Source organism: Peromyscus leucopus, chromosome 1, assembly GCF_004664715.2.
Source record: "Peromyscus leucopus breed LL Stock chromosome 1, UCI_PerLeu_2.1, whole genome shotgun sequence".
NCBI lineage: Eukaryota > Metazoa > Chordata > Mammalia > Rodentia > Cricetidae > Peromyscus > Peromyscus leucopus.
Window position 1 is genome coordinate 52,448,740 of NC_051063.1, and position 20,546 is coordinate 52,469,285.

Below are 20,546 nucleotides of genomic sequence, written 5' to 3' on the forward strand. Positions count from 1 at the left end.
CAAATAGGAAAGGATCTTGGAGGAGTTGAAATGTAGAATTTTTAATCATCTTCTTTCCATGGAACCATGAATGTTATAGCCTCCCAGCCACAGTGTATGTTAATATATACCAACCTCCAAAGTTATGTTTATTGAGATTTATTTGCTTACTGCCCGCATAGCTGGCTTTTAGTCTCCAGCCCATCCCTGTAGGCCACATTGAAGCCTATCCTCTTGGTGTTAAAACTGATACAGTGTGGCTTCAAGCTCTCAATGTCGATTATATTTCCAGTGTCCAAAGAGACCCTTCTGTCGGCAAGAGGTCAATAAGCCTAGAGATCACTTCTTGATAATCAAGGGTAAAGGCCAGATTTCTTTTTGAATAAGGTTAATTCTTCACTACATAGGTGTCATAACCTGTTTTGGGAATGCGATGAGACCTATTTATCTTTGTGTATATAGAAGCCAGTTTTTTTTTTAAAAGATTTATTTATTTATTATATATACAGCATATATGACTGCAGGCCAGAAGAGGGCAACAGATCTCATTACAGATGGTTGTGAGCCACCATGTGGGTGCTGGGAATTGAACTCAGGACCTCTGGAAGATCAATCAGTGCTCTCAACCTCTGAGCCAACTCTCCAGCCCCAGAAGCCAGTTTTTATTTGATAATTTTTATATATGTGTGTGTGTGTGTGTGCGCATGATTTTTATATTTATATTCTGTTGTGAAATGAGCATGAAAGCTATGAAGCCACATAATCCCAAAGACATAATCTCCCCAAACTGATTCTATAAAAGATGTGCAGAGATTAATAGACTGTTTAGAAGAGGGACCAGACTAGAGTCAGGGCTAAGTGGAAGAATACCTGCTTGGTGTGCACAGGACCCTGAATTCTGTCTCTAGCACCATAAATACTACAAAGTAATATTGGTCTAATCAGAGTTCAGGTAAGAAGAATAGGGTAACCTGTGCTGCTGAGGATCTAAACTGAGCAGGAATCATTTAAACAGAGAGAGACTGAGGACAGGGATGACTCGGGTGCATTAACACCTTCCCCCCCCCCACACACACACAAGACAGAACTATCTCAGAGATGACAGAGGAAATGGAAACTTACAGAGAAAGTCCTAGGGAAGCTACTGATGACCTAATCACTTAGGACTCAAGGGGTCATGGACAAGGTGCTGGAAGGATTTGAGCACAGCTTTGACCCGATTAGATGTGTAACACTCTGACTATAGAAGGGTTGTTTCACTAACATTATTCTTGTGTTTTGAGGAAAGGTCTTGTGTAGCCCATGCTGGCCTTGACCTACCAATCCTCATACCTCTTCCTCCAGGGTCTGAGATTATAGCCCTATGCCACCAGACATATCAGTTTTACTGATTGTGAGGACAGTATGAACTCTTTAAAAATTACTGAGGGAGCCGGGCGGTGGTGGCGCACGCCTTTAGTCCTAGCACTCGGGAGGCAGAGCCAGGTGGATCTCTGTGAGTTCGAGGTCAGCCTGAACTACCAAGGGAGTTCCAGGAAAAGGCACAAAGCTACACAGAGAAACCCTGTCTCGAAAAACAAAACAAAACAAAAAAATTATTGAGGGGAAGAGAAAGGAGAAGGAGTGCATCTGGGGGAGAGGGGAGCTGTGGGGAGAGGAGGGAGGGGAAACTAGTTGGGATGTAATATATGAAAAAAGAATAAATAAAAAGGAAAAAAATTTTGAGGGACTGTAAACTTATTTTATGCATGTAGCTTACTTCTGTGATACTTATTATTTGAAATGAGAGTAGAAAAATACTATTAATTTATTTTAAATAATTATAATAAACCTCTAGGATATGGAAGCACAGAACTGTAATTTCAACAATCTGTAGGTGGAGGCAGGAAGATCATAAGTTCAAGGTCAGTCTAGCTACATAGCAAGTTTGAAGCCAGCCTGGCCTACATAGATCCTCCCATAACAACAACACCAACAACAAAAATGTACGTCATGTTAATGAATAGAACTGCATATGGGAAGGGGGCTAGGGCTCGGGTGCAGGGTTACCTGAAATCTGAGCCTGGCTCTGTTCTTAACTATTGAGCAATCTCTCCAGCTCCAGTCTTTCTCTTTGAAGGTGATCGGTATTGGGCTGGAGATGCAGCTCAGTTTGTGTAATGCTTTTCTGTTGTGCTTGAGGTTTTGTTTTTGATCCCTAGCATTTCATAAATCAGATGTGATGGCACATGTAATTCCAGAAGGACCAGAAGTTCAAGGTCATCCTTGGCTACATAGCAAGTTTGAGACCAGCCTGGGATACATGAACCCTGTCTCCAAGAATAGTAATTAATAATAATAATTTATAGCATATCTTATATAATGTTACATTATATAATTGTAAAATAATGTAAATATTATAATATATTATATAAATTTTAATTATTATTAGTTAACATACTTACTTCCATTAGTCTGGGATGACATAACTGTGCATCTGTGTATTCATAGGCTTTTATAGACAAATAATGGTTTTCAAATGTTCTTATTGTTTGTATTCTTATTTTAATTATAAATCAGACATTTATTATTAGCTGTGGAAAATACAAAGAAGTTTGAAACTAGCAGCATTTGCCCAAACTCTGATGCGTCTCTCTCTGTCTTGTGTCCTCTAACCACTCTCCCTGAGGACCTGCCCGCACAGCTGTTTGCCTGTGTGTCTTTACCTCTCTAGGTAACTCTTGGTCTTTAAGATTAGACTGAGCTTCGGTTGAGATGGGATAAAACCTTTGTGATCTTCACTCCTTTCCCTCTCAGGCTAGTCACACATTTGTTCCCAGACTGTGCGGCAGCAGTGCTGGGCTGCCCCAGGGTGACTAGTCTGCTCCGAGTGTCTTTGTCTTCCATTAGACTGAATTCATTGAAGGTTGGACTAGGTTTTGCTCATTTATTTTCCATTGTCAAAAGTAATATTTCATACTTTTGCTGAATTAATGAATGAGCAGACTTAGATAATTTGAAGAAAACTATCCAGTAACAAATATGGGTTAAGAAAAGAGGAAGCATTATGTTGCTGGTAGTCCCTTAACATACATATATACAGATGTTCTGTATTCAGAAAGAAATCATGATAATTAAACAGTCATTCCAAACATCACACATTTGCACAGAGAAAAGAAAAACATGCTGAATCTGATTTATGGGAAGTCCTCCAATTTTATATATTTGGCTTTCTTACAACTCACTGTGATGATCCCCTCTGAGTTAATTCTGTGTACTGAATTTGGACTCTTGTTCATGAACAAATGCACATTTCAGGCTATTAAAGACTGGCACTGCCAGCCAACTAACAGTTCAGTTTCAGTGATGTCAACGTCTTTATCTTCACAGCAGCGTGTATTCGGGCAATTATTTGACTGTTTCATTGCAGCTTACCCCTTACTTTGTAAAAGAATGCAGTAAAATTAAAGTGCGGAATATGATGAGCATCAGGCTAGAGAAAAGTTGAAAATCATCATATTGACTGAAAATGATCCTTTTAGTCTTGATTAAGTCCAGTTTTAAAGCATATATGTGAAGTGTTAGAAATATACTTTTGAAAATCATGTCTTTAAAGTGAGGGGACTTGGGATGGCTCAGAGGGTGAGAGGTCTTGGTGTGCAAGCATGGGGACTTGAGTTCAAACCACAGCATCCACACACTAGCCAAGCGTGCCTGTGTGTGTGTGTGTGTGTGTGTGTGTGTGTGTGTGTGTGTGTGTTCACATGGGTGTGTATGTGCATGCATTGTGTGTGAAACACAAAATTTAAAAAAATATAGTGGAATTATGTTTAAAATATTATCGGTAACATTGAAATCTAGTGTTAAGCTTGTGTATTTTCATCTTTTATGTATACTTTTCAATTGTAAAATGTAGAAATGATCTGAGTTTGCTACATTTTTGCCTTATCTTGGGAATAATCTATATTGAAGAAGTGACATCTTGGGCTGGTTGTCTTTCCAGCTGTTTGCGTGGTTATTGAATTATTTTATATTTCATGTTTGTTAATAACACATTCCTCTATTGCTGACATGTGTTTTGACATGTCCAAGTGTAGCTAATGTTCATTTATGGGGTAACGTATGACTTTATCTAATGTTTAGAATATGCAACAATCCTCATCTTGAGACAAATCAGATTTCCTTGAAACACTTATTCTTCGTGATGGATATAAAAATAGAAATATTCACCAAGTGTTTATTTCTTCATTTAGATGTATTGAATAATAGTGGATTCTCCTTCCACTGCTTTAACTCCATCAGAACCTGTAATAGCAGAAGGGGTAGTTAGTCAGGACAAGTGCTGCCAGGAAGGAAAGCCACAGGAATGGAACTGAGCTGGCGGAGCGAGGGCGATCAGGCGCCCTCTCTGAGAGATGATTCTTGCTGTGGGCACTTGACTCATCTGTACTTTCTGAAGAGAGGTACATGTTACTTTTTTACATTCGAAGAGCTCTTGTTATTTCCATGTCTGTGCTGAGTAAAGGCCATAGTTCCCCATGTGCTCTGTTTGTGCTGTTCAGGAATCGTTAGGGGTCTTGCACTGTTGTTCTGTTTTATGTAGTAGGATTTTATTGTTTTGCTTTCCACTCTTGTGTTGGTTTCTAGACTTGAGATGTGGACTGTCAAGATAAAAAATCTTGGTAGATAGGCAGTATTCAGGAAACTGTCATTTATTTAAGCCAGGGTGTTTTTTTTTTTGTTTTTTTTTTTTTTGTTTTTGTTTTTGTTTTTGTTTTTCAAGACAGGGTTTCTCTGTGTAGCCTTGACTGTCCTGGAACTCCCTCTGTAGACCAGGCTGGCCTGCCTCTGCCTTCCGAATGCTGGAATCAAAGATGTGCACCACCACTACCTGGTTTAAGCCAGGGTGTTTTAAGAATGCTTAAGCGTGTGAGCAAACCAAAAGCATATACACTTGACTGTAGCTTCAAAGGACCCTAAGAACTGTACTTTTGTACTATTAGGAACTGGTGCACATGGGTTTTGTTTTTCTCTGAGCATGATATTGAATAGATTTGAGCTTTTCTACATTCTCACGTGCAGTCCTCTGGAGACCAGATTTGTTATATTTTGAAATAGTTATTTGGAACTGGGATGTGGCAGCAGGATTGTGCAGTGTATCTTTTCCTGCTGGGTTATCTGTCACCTTCCTTTACGTTCATAGATATACAGTGAAAAGCTGCTGTCTGTTTCTTGGTATGAATTTGAATTAAGTTCCAATTCTGTTCCCTGTAAAATTTGCATGAAGAAAGCAAATGTTCCTTTGCATACATGAACCTTAAGTACCAAGTTAAAGTCTTAGCTTGATTGGGCCTAATTTTTTTTTATGTGTCGTACCATATAGTCATAAGTAAGAGAAACCATGAGGAATTAGTAATCTCCTTATATCTTCATGTTCTACATAAACCTACTCACCATTCCTACCTAGTAAATATAAAACTATAAGTATCAAAAGCTTTATATTTGAATTTAAGTTCCTCCTTAGCTTCATTAAAATGAAGCTGCTGCTGTTAATGTAGTTTCTTCCTTTTGTACTAGTCACTGTTTTGTATCACATTCTTTGCTGATAGTAAACCATAAGGAACATTTCTAGTTTAATAGTAATGCATTTCCCCTAGATTTTTTTTAAGTGGCAGGTTAATTTTTTAAGAATATCAACTGTAGCATAGTGTAGTCCTTTGAGAGAAATTAGTAAAATGAGGATAAGATGGATACAGGATTCCAACAGCTTGAAAATAACAGTATTTGACCAGAATCTCTTTTGTATTCCCTACCCTAGCTCCATTTCAGTGGTCCTGGAAATGTGCCTATGCACTATTTGCAGTGAGGTCATAAAACTGAATCATGGTTTTGGTGTTGGAAGCCAGAGTGTGTAGTTCCAGCACCCCAGCTGGCAGTAAGCTCTCCCTAGGTTTATGAATGTAGTTAGATGGCCCCCAACTGTTTACAAGACAGCAGAGGTGAGATCTTTGATTGACAAGTCAGAAATGCATTAGATCATTCTCTCTGCCATTCTCTGGTTCATGCTGTTAGAAATGTCAGCCTCCAAGTTTGAATGGCAGCCTGAGGGCCTTAGAAGCTTTTTGTTTTCTGAGATGGAAACACAAATTGGATGTGTGCCTGAGCGCTTCATCCTGGGCTGTAATTTCATCTTTTAGCTAAGAACCACAAGGTACACGAGCAAAGCACCCTGTAAACAATAATACTGTGGAAAAAAAATAAACAAGGTCGTGTTTCTGGTACGTTGATCCGATGGTGTCCTGACCTCTATCACGTTGAACATCTCCACTCTGATTGCTGTTCCCTTTGGCATTACAATGAGAGAGAGAGAGAGGCTGACACAGAGGGAAAGATTTAAAGTTGCAGTGTCGTTGCACGGTCCTTGTATTGGTCATGAAATATTGAACTGTCAGAATGTGACACTTAGTTTTTAAGCAACCTTTCTTGTTTGAGGTGTTGGCGGTTCATTCCTTCCTACCCTGTCTGTCCGCTCTCCTTCAGGGGTTGGAAGGAGTTGCCTTAACCACATACAGGGACGACGTTAAAGAGAAGTGGCACCAACAGAACCAAATGAACCCAACACTTGAACAAAGACGCGAGCTCTGAGGTTACAGTGGGATTAGTGCGTGACTGTCAGGGTCTATGAGAACCCCAGTCATGAGGAAGAATCACGTCAGGTCTCACTTCTGTCTGGAGGCAGAAGTTAGGAAAGCTCTGGTGGACAGGTGTGAGCGGACAATGAAATTGTTTGCTAGGCCGAGTAACGACTATATCGTAATGTTGCTGGTCAAATGGGAATTAACCTGCTATTTTTTATTTACTTATTGATTTAGATTTTAAAAAATTTCTAATTCAGTTTATTTGTGTGGAGGTCAGAGGATAGCTTGCTGGAATCAGTCCTTGCCTTCCACCAATGGGATCGAACTCAGGCTTCAAGGGAAGCATCTTTCCCTGCTGAGCCGTCTCCCCAGCCCTAACTCCACTATTTTAATATTACCCAAATGATGAATTTATCAAAGACTGAAACTGTAGTAAGAAAAATAATGTTTTAATGTACAAAACTTATATTTTATAGTAATGTTTAAGAAGAACCATTTAAGCCAGGCAGAGGTGGCACATGCCTTTAATTCCAGCATCCAGAGGCAGGTGGATCCCTGTGACTTCGAGGCCAGTCTGGTCTACAGAGTGAGTTCCAGGACAGCCAGGTCTATACAGAGAAGTCTGTCTCAAAAAAAAATAAAACAAGAAACAAAAAACACAAAACTTTTGCTTCCTCCAATGTTTTGTCTGTATGTATGTGAGATGTGAGGCACTGATGGGGCCAGAAAATGGTGTTAGATCCTCTAGAACTGGAGTTACAGATAGTTCTGAGCCACCATGTAGGTGCTGGGAACTGAATCTGGATCCTCTGTAAGACCAGCCAGTGCTCCTGACCATTGAGTCATCTCTCCAGCCCTAGAACTAAAGTGGAGGTTCTGGGGATTGAACCCAGGGCATTGTGCATGCTTATGTGCTCTACCACTGAGCTACCTAATATCTCTTAGTTCTGTTTCGAGGTCATGATGGGAGACAGGAGATAGAATTTGCAAAATAAAGTCCTGCTCTATTGTATCCAGAGTTATATACCCCCTATTTTTAGAAATAGAGTGCTCAGAAAGACCCAAGCCAAGGACAGTAAAAACTAGTTACTGTTATTTTTAGGTATTGCTCTGTAGTTTTAAACACAAATATTGACTTAACATTTGTATATAGGCTGTAAGAACCCACTATCCATCTGGGGGGGTAGGGTGGAGGGGGGGGGAGGTGTAAAAACCAAAACACTACTCTTCTGGAAATTGATACATCATTTGCTGATTTCCAGAGGCTGAGAGGAAACAAACCAGTCTTTTAAATCCTATTAAAAAAAAAAAAAAACTGGGATTTTTGGAAATGGGACCAGGAATGTGTGTGCATTTACGGTTTACTGAATCTAACACAGGGAAGTTACAAAATTTCTTCCTGTGGTATATTATTAATGCTTTAGTAAAAAAAAACTGTCCACATGCTGTGAACTTTCACACCATCACACCTGTGTGAGAATTAGCTTTATAACTTTTATTCCAGGCTTAGCTCATGAGGAAAAAAAAAAAAATCAGTGTATCCACAAAACTATGGAATTTTAGTATTGGAAAGGATACCAGAGGAAATAAGTCACATGTTTCCTAATACAGGTGTCCTTTATTATGTGTTTGGCAGGGGTCATCTAATCTGTGCTTGATCTCTACCCATATGGGGGAAGTGAACTCAGTGAGGTTTCTTGTTGTTTTTCTCCTTTGTTTGGTTTGTTAGGAAGATTTCCTGCAAGGAGTCAAACTTTGTCCATTTACTGTTCCCAACTCTATGTTTTACAGAGTAATTGTTCTTCTTTCATAGACAGTTGTCCCCCACCCCCTATATATCCTTGGTTTTATGTTTGCAGAACCAGCTAGTTTGGATCAGAAAATGTAGTTAGGCCTGTGATGTGTACTGAACAGACTTTTTTCTTGCTATTAAACAATACTGAATGACAATTATATGCATAACAGTTACGTTTTACTAGATTTAAAGAAATCTAGAGATAAGTATTTGGGGTTTGTGTCCATGCTGCATGTGAATCCTGTGCCCTGTTCTTGAGGTTCCCATACTTTGAACTACTAGGGATGAGAGGATGGAGGGCCCTGGAACTGATCTTTCTGGATTCGGAATGACAAGTTTATGTGTTGAGGAGAGCTGTCTTGTTGCTTTATCTTCTCTTTCCCATGTTGAATGTTTCAGATTCTATTGTTTCTTTGAAAAGAGACCAACCATCATTTCTGTCCTTTTCATAACCTTATTTGGGGGTTACCATTCTGGTTGTCTTTCCTTGTAAATACACTCCCATCTTGACATTGTCTTCATTACAATTCAGAATCCATCACTAGATAGACTGCAGCGAAACAATGGACAGTAATAGGTGTGGAGGTGTGACTTAGTGGTAGTGCACATGCCAGGCATGTGTGAAAGCCTCAGGTCCAAGCCCTAGCGCTGCAGAACAACATGGAAATCCTCCACAATTAGAGCATGTAGAGTGTGGGTGGAGCTGGACATTGGGGAGAGGAGTTTCCTCTTGGTTTGTTTGTTTGTTTGTTTGAGACAGGAGCTTACGTTGTGGTCCATCCTGGCCTCATACTTGAGATCTTGCCTTTTTGAGGGCTAAGGTGCATTTTGTTTTAAATAAAATTTAGAAAATGTAACTTAATTACGGCAGCCTAAAATTAGGAACCTTTCTAGGAGGTTAGCCCTGGTTTGTTTCCTTACCTTTTGTTTGAAGTCAGAAAAGCATATGTAAGCACTTTGACAAATGATATGTGTGGCGTATCTAAGTCATACAGGTATTTGAAACCTAGCTCCAGTTCCCGAAGATGGTGAACATCTGCTGAGAGGTATTGTAGAGCTACACAATGCACTAATTGAATTACTCTTTTCTGGAGTTGCCGACTACGCTAATTGAATTAGAGAGAGAGAGAGAGAGAGAGAGAGAGAGAGAGAGAGAGAGAGAGAGAGAGAGAGAGAGAGAGAGAGAGAGAGAGAGGAGAGAGAGGGAGGAAGGGACTGAGATCATTCCAGCCTTTGTGGGAGAGGGTGTAAGAGATATGACTGATGGTGTGTACTGTGCTGCTATCTAATGGCAGCCTCTGGAACTACTCCATGGTCTCCAGGGAAGAGAAGGTAGTCATCTGATCTGCTGTGACCTCAGTCTAACCCCATCCTGGTTAGTTCAAAAGGTCCTAGCATGTATTTTAAAATTATGAATTGAGGAAGAAAGAATCTGATTAATTTCTTAGAATTAAGATGTCGTTTATTAGATAGGATTTTTATGAACAAAAGTAATTATTCAACTGAATTAAAAATTTCTAACCTTTAATCAACAAAAACTGATTATGGCATTTTTTTTCTCGTTTTGCTTTGTATGTGTCAAAAATATAAAAGGAATTGCATGTATAAATTGTCATAGCATAATAGGCAGAATTAGTAATGTCATTGTATTCCTAAATATAACATTTTTCTGGTGGTCAGAAATACTTTTTGGCAGTCAGTAAATTTAAAGGTGCTATGAGCTGTATATACCTGCAATTCCAGTATGGGAAATTGAGATGGGAGTATTTGAGACTAGTCTTACCTCAAAATAAAAATAAAACACCAAAGAGGTTATGAGATCTTGGAGGTATATGATTCTGCTTACATAAAGTGAAAATTTGCTATAGGAAAATTTAATTATGGCAGTACCAGAGCAAGTTTAAAGTATATGCATTGGTCCATTAGGTGGCTTAAATATAGTTTTAACATAAATTTGGGTGTGCTTGATACCCTACACAGTGAAGTAGTTTTTTTCTTTTTCTTATTTATTTATTTATGTATGTATGTATGTATGTATGTATGTATGTATGTATGTTGTTCGAAACAGGGTTTCTCTGTGTAGTTTTAGAGCCTGTCCTGGATCTCACTCTGTAGAACAGGCTAGCCTCGAACTTATAGAGATCCACCTGGCTTTTTCTTTTTTAAAGAATATATTAGTCACAACTTAATGCTTTTATTTGTGTGTTTGTTTTTGTTTGAGAGAGGATCTCATCATCTCAGCCTAGGCTGATTTGAACTCACTGTTGTGGCTGAGGCTGTCCTTAAATGTCTGTTTCTTTTACCTCCACCTCCGAAGTGCTAAGGTTATAGGCATTTACCACCACATCTAGCACAATTTAGTAATTCCTAAAGACATCATGCAGTATGATTCTGTGCAGTGTTAAAAGCAGTAGAAGACAGATCAGACCTGGAGTGGTGATTTGTGCGCCTTTAATCCCAGCACAGAAGAGGAAGAGCCAGATGAATCTCCGTGAGTTTGAGGCCAGCCTGATGATCTACATAGCAAATTCTAGGCCAGCCAGGCTACATAGCAAGATCCTGTCTCATAAAACAAATTTTGAACCATAATTTGTTTCTTTTAACTCTAGGTATTCTGACTTTCAAAATACCCCTTAACAGGAATATACATACATTAATGTGTACATATATTCATATATAAATCTCACTGGATTTATGGAATGTGTATGTACTGCTACTTCATTAATGAGAAAATACAATCAGGTGACTTTTTTGTGTGCATGTACATGAAGCCCAGAGATTGACAGATGTCTTTCTCTATTGCTCTCTGCTTTTTTTTTTTTTTTTAACATTTATTTATTTTTATATGCATTGGTGTTTTGCCTGCGTGTATGGCTATATGAGGACGCCAGATCCCCTGGAACTGGAGTTAACAGTTGTGGGTGCTGGGAATTGAACCTGGGTCCTCTGGAAAAGCGGCCAGTGCTCTTAACCAGTGATCTATCTCTCCAGCCCTCTGCTTTCCACTTTTTCCTTAGACTGAATCTCACCAGTCCTGCAAGTCCAGCTAGCCAACTTGCCCTGGGGTGTCCTGTCTCCACCTTCTGCTAGGATTACTGGCTGAACTCTGGTTTTCACTGTACCATCTCCTCAGCTCCCATGAATATGCCAGTATTTTAGGCCCATGTTGTTCATTGTAAGACTGGCTTACTTGGGTTTAATGTACTAATCACTTTCATTAAAATGATAGAAATAAGATATGCAGTTTGTTTGCTTGCTTGTTTGAGGCAGGGCATTTTGTAGCCCTGGCTGGCCTGGAACTTGCTATGTAGACTAGTCTGGCCTTAAATTTTCAGTGATCCTTCTGCCTCTGCCTCCATAATCCTGGGATTATAGGCTTGAAACACCATACCTGACATTAACACATACTTTTTTTTTTTGGTTTTTCAAGACAGGGTTTCTCTGTGTAGCTTTGTGTCTCTCCTGGAACTCACTTGGTAGCCCAGGCTGGCCTTGAACTCACATACCTTTTTTATAGTGACTTTAAGGACATTTTACTGAATTATAAAATACCATTGACATCATGTAGATTTAAATCCTACAAATAACAGGACCATAACTCCATTCTACTCACCTATATGTGCCAGGCGTTTTACAAAGTATTGGGCATAAATTAAGATTCAGACCTGGTCCTCAAGGAACTTTTAGTTTAGTTATTCATTAGACATTGACTGAGAACCTATATACAAACTCCTGTGCATATGGGGAGAAGGGATCACTGTTAATACCTTTTACTTTCATTCCCTTTCCCCATTCATGACTTATCTGGTTTAATAGCAATCCAAGAAAAGTCGTGTATTTATTATCATCTTCAGTATAACTCATCTCAGCAGAGAAGAGCAATGCACGTCACACTAGTCTGTCTCTTGAAAAGCGTGGCTTTTACTTTACACACCCTTTCAGGATGGCTGGTGATCTGGGCAACTCTACAGGTAGTTTAAAGTCAGATGACATTTGCCACGGTGCCTCCTGCTGGTAGGTAATTCTCTATCCTTCTCTACCTTTGATAGTGCCCACTTGGGGTTTGGGAGTGCCTTCAAGTCTTCTGCCATCAATGAGTTCATTCCATTCAAGGTAGAAAGTATTTTTTTAAAACAGTATTTCTAAAGCTTAAATTGTCCTGGGACCAGCTCTTGATATAAAAATTCATAGAAACCTGTTTTTCACAGAGTGTGGTAACTCCTTGCCATAGTGCTAGAGTGTTAAAATTCACATTGGCCAGGTTGTTCTGTAAATTAAACACTGACAGCTGCCCTCAGGGGACCAGCCAATGTATTTATGATGATGTGCTGATTACACAAAATACACTGCAAGCAGAAAACAGCTGCAGAGAACAAACCTCTTAAAAAGAATACCCTTACAAATAGCACCCTCAGTATTTCTAGTGGTGAGTGTAGAATACAGCATGCTAATGCAGTTTTCTTACCTAGTCTGCCTGAAAACAAAAAAATCTGAAGGAGATAAGTTAATTTCTGGTTGAAGGCACATGCGGTGTGAACATAGCAGTGAGCATACTTCCCTCTGAAGAGCATGGCTAGTGCACAGATTTCAGGTGTGGAGTAACCCAAGTCCTCCCTCTCCCATTTTTTGTTACTCGCTTTTATTAGTGCTTTTCTCATATACAGAAGGGCATGACCTTGAAGTGCTAGGGGTCCTGGACACTTGAAGGATAGCACTCAATGAACTGGACTGGAGGACATCTAAATCGTGGTTAAATTTTTCTGGTAGAAGTTCGATGCTAGGGTTTAGTTATCAACATTTTATTTGAAGACGCAGCTCAATATTTTCAGCACTATTAATAGTATTGAAGATGTTTGTCCTTGGAATTAATAAAAGAAGTCATGACTCTTTGTGGTAAGGTCTTTGTGATGTCTTAGAGTCTGTTTTTCAGAAATATGGAGTTTTCAGGCTGGAATAGCTGGATTTTCAGGAGAATTTCAGAAAAATTGGTTCTCAAGGATGGCCTTTTTATCTCTGCATGTTACTAGCCATGTACACATAGGAAAGGAAATTAAAAAGTGTTTTAGTTTTCTCTGCTTGAGCTTTTTTCTTTTGGAGCTAGGGGCCTGTATCTATAAACTGTATCTCAGCTGCTGAGAGTGCTAGCTTCTGCTTAAATCAGTAGAACATATGTTGATCTTCACAACATAAATCTACTGGAGCCAACTGTAAGGTATGTCAGTGGGACGTGGTGATTGGAAACAGTTCACTTCACTGCCTGAAACTAAGAATCAACTCTTCAGTGTATGGATCACTGGTATGTAATAATCGACTATTATTGGTCTGTCTGTTGGTCGCTTTTTAAATCAGTTTGGAACCTCCTGGAGTTATTTTCTTGCTCTGCTGACATCAATCCCATGTGGCAGAGGAGTTGTGTATAATCGCTTTGGTTTAATCAATAGAATAATTGATAAACCAGATAAGATTTAAACTGATTATAGCTTCAGCAGAATTCCCTGGAGGCCTTGGACTCTCTTAATTTTGACATGTGTGTTGTGTACCCTGAGGATGAAGTGCAGTTTGAATTATCTGTTTTTATTTGCTTAATGACGGGGAGGGTGTTAAAGTCAAATGTTTAATTAACCCAGCAATGGGCTGCGTTGTCACTTACACACAGCTGATTGAGATATCTCACGGAGAATACTGAATAGGAATGATAATGTGGCAACGGGATGGAAGATTGCTTTTGCAATCCATTTGCTGGGTCACTGCTTTGAATGTCTTATTGGATGAAAGGCATTCAGCCTGGAGAAAAAAATCCAGCATTTAAGTACATTTTGTTCTCTCCTCCCCTTTTGCCCCCCTCCCTACCCTGAAGTTAACTAAAACAGATATGTTCTAGGTTTAATAAGCCATCCATGTACTAGTAAGAGATCAGGGTAGCTGGTAGCCTCAAGCTACATAATTTCCTGTGGAAACGGAAAAGCCGTACTGGCCTCTAGGGTATTCTAAATGTTAGCTCTTTCGTCCCTCATATCTCTGTCCCTTGCTATTATTGTGGGGTTGTTGGATTCCTTGTCTCTTGCCTCTTTTGTAGTGTCTGCTAGCTGTGAAGTTACCTCCAGGGCCACAGCAAACCTTGTCTCCTCCGCAGAGAAGCAGATTCTCAAGTGTAGATTGGTATTCCACGCAGCTGGCTCCAGTTTGCTCGTATTTTCTAATCAAGTACTGTAGTGAGTTAATCTATTGAGAGAGAGCGGAAACTGAGGGATATTTTTGCTACTTTTATTGTGTGAACAATTGGTACTGTGTATATTTGGTTTTTTTGAGAGGCAGTTTACTTTCTGTATGGACTAAAAAACTAGGCCAGTAAGGAGTCCAATAGCCAGCCCTATATAAAAATGCAACCTAGGCAATTGGCATTTTAATGACTTGCTACCTACAAAATAAATAAATACCTCTAACTTTATAATCAAATGTTAAGTTCTTCTCAGGCGTATGAGGAAAACTTTTTTTTTTTTTTTAAGAATCATCAGAGCATTCTTTTTATATGGTTCTTATGGTTTTTTTTTTTGTTTGTTTTTTTTTTTTTTTGGTTAGTTTGGGTTTTTTTTGTTTTTTGTTTTTTTTTTTTTTTGTTTTTTTGTTTGTTTCTATTCCCTCAAAGATCTAAGCCAAGGATTTACTAATTTTTTTCTTTGCTTTAGTCATTTGTATTCCAGAGAGCACAATAGGGAGAGGGATACAGATTGATTTTTCATGTGTGTCCTCCTGAAAGCACAGTCTGGTGGGGTTTCAAAGCAATAGAAGCTTGCAGCTAGTTTCCAGGCGCAGGTTGGACTTTAGCGGGTCAAGGCAGACCAGACAAGTAGCTTATCTTGAGGGACGCAAGTAATAGACCAAATATAGAGCAGCTATTTCAGGAATCATGTAGGTCATTTAATTATCCATTATGATTGAGTGGCTAATGCTCTTTTGGCAATTACATGACCTCTGTTATTCTTGAAACCTTTCCAGGCCCTCGTGGGTCGAATGACCCACCAGTCAGTGCTCTCAGACTTCATTCCACTCAGAAGGAAAGGAGATGTTGGGAAGCACTGGCATTTAGAAATGACTGCTTTCTTTACTGACCACTACCCAGATTGTCCTTTGTACAGCAGTCAGTGAGAGGCAACTGATTTTGAAGCTAACTGCTTCTTCATTGTCTGCAGAAGCAAAGGATGTTCAAAAGGGTGGTTTTTCACAGAGGGAACCCTGGCAGGACACACTGATGCCAAAAAGTGAATATTACAGATTTCAATGCTTTCTGCTATAGTATGAAAAATTAGTGTTTGATACATATCAGACTCTGAAGTAGACAAAGCAGTTTATAAAAACATTTATAAAAATCAGAGAAGAGCAGAGTTTGTAATTGTAAGGATATGTGATTGGTGGGAAAGTCCACTGGATAACAAGAATAGAATAATTTCTCAGTAATATAGGAAGTAAGAGAATGATCAAATATGGGTAAATTCATAATGAAATCTTCAGAATTACCTACCTCTGTCTGGTTTTTTGGCAACTACTTATTTAGTTGGGGTGGCTTTTATTTTTATTCCAAAATGGTGAGAATCAAAACTATAATAATCTAGGAATGCTTGAATTAATGTTTCTCACTTATTTTTTAATCAACAAAGGATTATTAATATTACCAAAGAAAATTATTCATTTCAAATGGCAGGGAATAATTTGTAAAAAATAATGCCGAATTCTTATGATTCTACATAGAGAAGACAGGGACTGTGGAAAGTAGTAATAGTGTAACCAAGTTGTAGAATGTCAGAAATATAAACAAAATGCTGTATAGTTAGCAGAATGGATGATTAGAGGTGGGTGGATAGTCTCCAGCATTACAACTTAAGACCATAGAATCAAGGATAAATTTTGTTAGAACAACACACAAATATATCCTTTTAAATTGTTGTTTTTAAATAGAATTTCTGTTGTTAAATTCTTCTTTTGGACTACTGGAAGCCCATGAACTGTGGACTGGTGGCTGTGGAGCCCCCATGGGACTGGACTAGGCCCTCCAGACATGGAAGGCGTTGTTTGGCTTGAACTGTTTGGGGGCACCCAGTCAGGGGGATCAGGATCTGTCCTTGGTGCATGGGCAGGCTTCTGGAAATCCGGGGCCTGTGGTGTGACACCTTGCACAGCCTTGGTGCAGTGGGGAAGGGTCTTGGACCTGCCTAGGCTCAGTGAACTGGCCTCTGCTGACTCCCCATGGGAGACCTCTATTTGGGGGATGTGTGGATGCGGGGTGGCTTGGGAAAAAGGGCTGGGGGTTGGATTGGGGGGGGTCTGTGGATAGCATGAGGAGTGAGTAGAAAATTTCTTAATAAAGAAATAAAAAAAATAAAAAGAAAGGAAAAAAAGAAAAAATTCTTTTCTGTTGGAGAAAAATACTTTTGAAATCTGCTATTTGTCAAAGAGCATTATATTAAACACAACACAAACAAGATTATTTATCACTGGGGAAGTAAAATTACTTTATCATCCCCAAAAATGTACTAAACCACTCCCAATAGAACTCCAAGTTAATGTTTTGGTTTTATTTTCATTTTGCCATTTGGTAATGATAGCGTAAACATGTGAAGAAATGAATTGTTAGTGTGTATAACCTTTGGCCCTTCCAGAAAAGAAGCATGCTTCATTTACATTTTAAATTCTTAGTCTAATTCTACTCCGTGTTAACCTACTTAGAGACCTGACAATCCAATTGGTATAAGTTCTGTTAGCTGCTTTCTTTTTAAAAACATATACCTCTCCCCCTTTTTTCTATAATAGATATTACCAGAAAATGAGACAGCAAGATTTAAAGTAAAAACAAAGGTTAAAAAGATCAAGGTCGAATATTAGAATATAGTTAGCATCCTTAGCATTTTAAGAGAAAAGTAAGGGGTATAAAGCGTGGTACACGCTCTTTTTTTTTTTTTTTTTTTTTTTTTTTTTTTTTTTTTTTTTTAAAAGAAAAAGAAAAATGTGCCTCTGTTCTTTAAAACACACTTAAAGAGCTATGCAGGACAGTTTTTCGGCCTTGGAAACCAAACATTTACAAAAATCAGAAGAACAGAGTTTATAATTTTAAGAAATATTTAATAAGTGGGATAGGCCACAGGATAATAAGAATAGGATAATTTCTTAATAATAAGAGAAATAAGAGGATGATCACATACAGGCAAGTTTATAATAAAAATAAATACTAAAACCAGAACACAAAACAGTCTGTTTTTGTTTTGTTTTGGTTTTGGGGTGCTTTTTATTTTTATTACAAAATGGTAATCATTTAGGGGATATTACAGTTTATCAAGTTAAAGAAATTTTAAATTTCTTAAGATAGTATTGAGCTTTAATAAAATGGTAATACCCAAGCAAGGAAGATACCCAAGGTGAGGAAAATAATTTAAAAAGAAAGCAAAGAGCATGTGAAGAACAGGGTACCAGACGTCACAGTTCATTGGGGTTTGGATCCACATCCAAATGCTCTGTAGTTCCCAACTTTATTTTGAGAAACCAGAAAGGTCTATATAGTGCAGATGCCTTTGATTTACAAAACTAATCAGGTATTCTTAGGAAAAGCAGATGTTTACATCTTAACTTGCATGCAACTATATGATGACCCTTGGATAAGATAGTGTATAAAAAAGACAACAAAGAAAATTGTGCCTTGAAAGAAATTGTCCCAAACACATATTCAGGAAGGGCAATATTATAAAGAGGGCAAAATAGTCTTTGAGGCGCATTTAAACTTAAAAGTTTCATGTTTTGGTCACATGTTAGGTGTCCTTGGCTTTTTATTTCAGTCTTTAAATCACAAATTCTCCTGGCAAATGTGTATTTATTTTCCTGTGCTTATTTAGCTTTATGAATTGTTTTTGGTTTCTTTTCTTTTTTTTTTTTTATTTTGTTTTGTTTTGTTTGTTTTGGTTTCTGATTTCTTTGTGCTGCCCTGGCTCTCCTGGAACTTGCTCTGTAGACCAGGCTGGCCTCGAACTCACAAAGATCTGCCTGCCTCTGCCTCCTGAGTGCTGGGATTAAAGGCATGCGCCACCACTTCGTGCTGTTTTTGTTTTTTAAACTGTGACATATATGAATGAAAAATTTTTAAAAAGGAATAGTGGGCTAGTCCTACAAGAAAACAACCAACCTATGGAAACATATAGGGGCCTACCTTGCTATTCTACTTGCAATTTGAAAATATTAAGCCATATTGTTATAGTTTGGTGACTGCATTGTCATGTTCAACAGAAATAAAATACTTTTAAAATTTCATAGCCTACAAATTTGGGAGGGTAAGGAATAAAGTATCATTTGCTTTTCAGTTAAGTCTTAAAAGCTTGAAAACTTAGTTTAGTGTTTAAATGGACTATTATTCTGGTGTGGAACATGTTAACTTAATTACAAATTCTTGTATGTATTCAGAGTCATTGCTAAGTTGATGGTTCAAATCTTTGATTAAGAAGTCACAAAGCTAAATAAGTTCAGACAGCTGTCATCTCTCCTCTTCAGAAAATAGAGGTAACTGTGTTTTGGTTATTTGGGGGAGAGGTCCCCATATTGATTACTGCAAATTTGTTTTTCTCTTATATCTAGACTTTTAATGATAAAAATTTAAAATATTGTGATGTTTCCTGACTTGAAAGTTAAGAGCAACATTGGTAACCTTCCCTGGTCACTCCCTGCTGCAGTTCATCTCTGTCTTTATCAGAGCATCTCAGTGCATAGTTGAACTTGTTTATCTTAGAAGAGCAGGAGGCAGGCTTTTAGGGAGTGAGCTACACGTTCCAGAATAACAGACACCAATGCTATTCAACTTGAAGAACATGTGATCTCTTATATTAACAGCCATGTCACTGTAACATCGACTACAGACTGCTCAGTTTTCTGTTATTTTAGCTTTGAAATAATTGTTAATGCTGCTCCAAAATCCCTGTCTATAAAATTGTCCATTGGCTGTCCCCCCAGGACTCGTAAGTAAACAAGGTGATGTGTGTGGCCAGAGGGAGGATATTTTGCTGGCTTTGTTTTAAATACTGACTGTCCCTATCTAAAGATGCTCTTCCTGATCCCTGATGGTGGGCAGTATAACTTGTGTACATTTGCAGACCGAGCAATATCTTGAGCAGAGTTTTGTTTGTTGATAATATATGTACTCATCGGCTATTAATTTGAATCTTTATATTTTCTTCTCTTAATAATAAAGAATTTAGGTTTTCTGAAGCTTAACCTCAAAGATTGTTCAGTTTCTCTAAGTAAACAATTTGCACAGTAGTTGTTGATACAGGGAAGCAAGAAATTAAGGGCTATGTTATGTCTGTTAAACTCTAATATTATTTTACTTTATTTAGAAATGTTCTGCTCATAATTTCTGTGAATAGTTAGAATTAGTTTGTTGTATTCAAAGAACAGAAAACAGAATTTGTGAAATCAAGTTGATGGGTTTCTTTCTCTTTGAGAAAAATCTCTTCTTTTCACGTTAGAATGCAGCACCATGAGAGAATCATGGTGGGACTGGCCCTGGTTATTTAATGCCTCCCTTCTTTCCTCTATTTTCTAAAATTTGTTTTCTCATTTTTATTTTTCTTATATAATAAAATACTACCAGGCCACCCCAGTACTTCTAATTTAACACACACACACACACACACACACACACACACACACACACACACACACACACACCTAGCACAAGTGTAATTGGTTGAAAGGCAACCATCTATCTAGGGAATTGTTCTAAATACTGAATGTGTCAGTGTATTCTGACATGACATATTTGTAACATCTCTGAATACAGAAAGCCCTTTCTGTGTTAGCTGTAGGTATCAAAGCAGTAGTGTCTTTGAAGACTTTGTGCTGTGCAAATTCTGGCTTGTGAGGTAACGACAAGTGTTTGCCTGCATAGACAATATATTTTTCCCCCTGAGGTCCCCACACACCTAGTTTCCCTCAAGCTCATCATCTCTGTCAGGTTAATCAATAGGCACCGTATGGCAGAGGGTCAGTAATCAGTGTCATCGTGCCTTTAAATCGTGTTGAAAATTTGCTTAAAGCCTGGGCCAATTAACATCGAGATGATGAATGGATGGGAAGATGGGAAGAGCCTGCCGCTTAGGGGCTTTGTGAGGAGGAGATGCTCA

General features: G+C 38.4%; 1 protein-coding gene across 11 annotated transcripts in view; it reads left to right on the forward strand.

Moving 5' to 3' along the window:
* The window catches only part of Btrc (beta-transducin repeat containing E3 ubiquitin protein ligase), a 183,530-nt gene that overhangs the window by 72,845 nt on the left and 90,139 nt on the right, over positions 1–20,546 (forward strand). Inside the window, exon 1 of one of the 11 annotated variants that reach the window (XM_037207341.1) lies at positions 18,710–19,392. The exons of 9 other annotated variants lie outside the window; for them this stretch is intronic. The gene's annotated coding sequence lies outside the window, so the exon portion shown is untranslated. Of the gene's footprint in view, positions 1–18,709; positions 19,393–20,546 lie in introns of those variants that run through there. One more of the 11 variants, XM_037207337.1, reaches the window with a different exon arrangement.